This window comes from Lucilia sericata, unplaced genomic scaffold (genome assembly GCF_015586225.1).
Source record: "Lucilia sericata isolate MDLA Ls3-8-SP2 unplaced genomic scaffold, ASM1558622v1 Contig000930F_arrow, whole genome shotgun sequence".
Lineage (NCBI taxonomy): Eukaryota > Metazoa > Arthropoda > Insecta > Diptera > Calliphoridae > Lucilia > Lucilia sericata.
The window spans coordinates 71,486-73,879 of NW_023994917.1; positions in this window are offsets into that span (position 1 = coordinate 71,486).

Consider the following 2,394-nt stretch of genomic DNA (forward strand, 5'->3'; position numbering starts at 1 on the left):
TTAGAGAAATGTTTCCCCAACTTAAATTTCATTATTAACATGAACAGATCTCTCTTGCGAGAGACATCTAGCTTTACTTTAGAACGGCCTCTCGCTTGTTCATTTTTCGTTGTATAAAGCTCTAGCGAACTTTTATTTACCTAGAATAGATCTCTCATGCTAGCTCATAGAAAGATCTACTCTCTAAAGAAAGAGCTACCTCTAGTTCTAGGTGTCTTATAGGTAAATCTGTCATATTAGCAAATGTTTCCTTATTATACGAACTCTCTATGATGTGAACACTTTTGATAGCTTAAGTTTATCCATGGAAAGCTCTTTTCCGCTAACTCTTAATCTATACTCTTATCTATACATCTCGCTCTTGTTAAATCTAGCTTAACTTTAAAATGGTCTCTCTAGTTAGAAAGCTCTCCCATATTTTCTTATAAAAATATATCTCTCCCGGTAGCTTTTCTATGGAAATATCTAGGTCAAGCTTAAGTTTAACTCATGTTTCCTTAAACAAAGTTCTCCCTATGAACACTTTTGATTGTTTGGAAAGCTCTCTCCCGCTATTCTAAACTTTTTACCCGGAAATAGTGTAATTGCCATCTTACTAGATTTTATCTTTCAAAAAGTAAACATTAATAGAAAATTGTTAAACATTTCTTTGCTCTAAATACACAATTAATAATAATTTACTATACACACTTAAACAAACTAAATGGACATACAGACAACAACTTTGTAACATGAGCCTATATACTCAAACATTTTTGCACAAATACACACAAAGAAATCTTTGTTTTATAAATTTATACTGTTATTGTGATGAAATAAACGCTTTTTAAACACCACCTGAGCAACACTTGCCACAATAACAACTTGCTTCAACAACATAAAACATAAAAAAAGCATAGATGGCATGATGCCTCGTTTTTGAATTTGGTTATTAGAAACATTACAACATCTACTATATAATAACTCTTAAGAGTTCTAAACATGAGTGTAGCACAACATCTAATAACTCGTCAATCAAGTTAAAAACTTCTAACAACTAAAACAAAACAGATGATTCAACCAGGGCCCACCAGCATACCATCCATCTAACAAACTATGTATAAGTCCAACCATCCATTCAATCTTTTAGCTATTCATTCATTCAGTCAGTCAGCCATCTGACCATACCAACAACTAACAAACCATTTGAAACAACAACCAGTCGTCTAAAACTAGACATGCATCACTACATCATGGCTACAATTAAGATGGTCAATAATGGGCGATCTTCCTTGTTTATCAAAGAGATAGAGAGTAGTAGAAGGAAAAAACTATATGCACACATTTATTATTGGTAATTTTGATTTTTTTTTTATCTTTTATACAACATGTTGGTCCATTTTTTTTTGTCTTCTATTTTGTATAATCTGGAAAAAATGTGTGTCCATAGAGTTTTCTTAATAACTTCCATGTTTAACTATGTCCTCCATAGAAACAGATAAACAAAAATGTTACGAGTTATTTTAATCCATTGGAGAGCGTTGGGGATTTAAGGAACTATAAGTATTCTTATGGGTATAAGAAACAGCGACAATGGTCGCTGATATTAAATTGGAATCATAAGATAGCATCACGGTAATCATCTCCAACTACTCTCATCTCCGGATGTTTAATAGAATATTAGAGAGGACCAATACTTATGAGATTTCAGGGACAATTTTGTTCTCTGGAGAAGGAATACCATAATTTCTTTCTCATTCCGACAACTTTAACTTAAGGCTAACACACCGAAACCCCAACAATCATCCAATATGCACCAATATCTCAAGATCGTTAGAAATTAAGATCGTTTATTGCAAGCTAAAGTTTAACTATAGGAAGATCTCTATTTGTCTATGAAATTATCACTTCTATATTAATCTTTTTTACATAAAACTTGGTCGGGGTTTCCTATGTTCAGATCGAAATTCCCAAAAGAATATCTTCACCAAAGTTAACTGCTTCTCTCTATAGATTACAGATGAAGTCAAATGATTTAAAACTAAAAACCTTTCACCACTTCCAAGACCCTTTTATATCTGTTAAATTCAAATGATCGTCAACATCAACAGCATTGCAAAGATTAACTGCGAAACTCTTTCAAAATCAAGTTTCAAGGCGTCATTCCATTCTGCGAATATTGTACACGAATCTATCGACATCATTCCACACTAATTGAGTGCGATGGTTGTGCACATTGGGAGTCGATTACTCTTGATAACCGAGAGAGAGGGAAGTACATTTTGAAGCCGCAGATTTCCACGAATTAAACTCCACCCCGCAATCATATATTACTGAGGTAGTCCATCAACATTATTGTAATGCAAAAATAAACGATGGAATTCCTTTAAAACCAAGTTCCAAGTGGTCTATGAA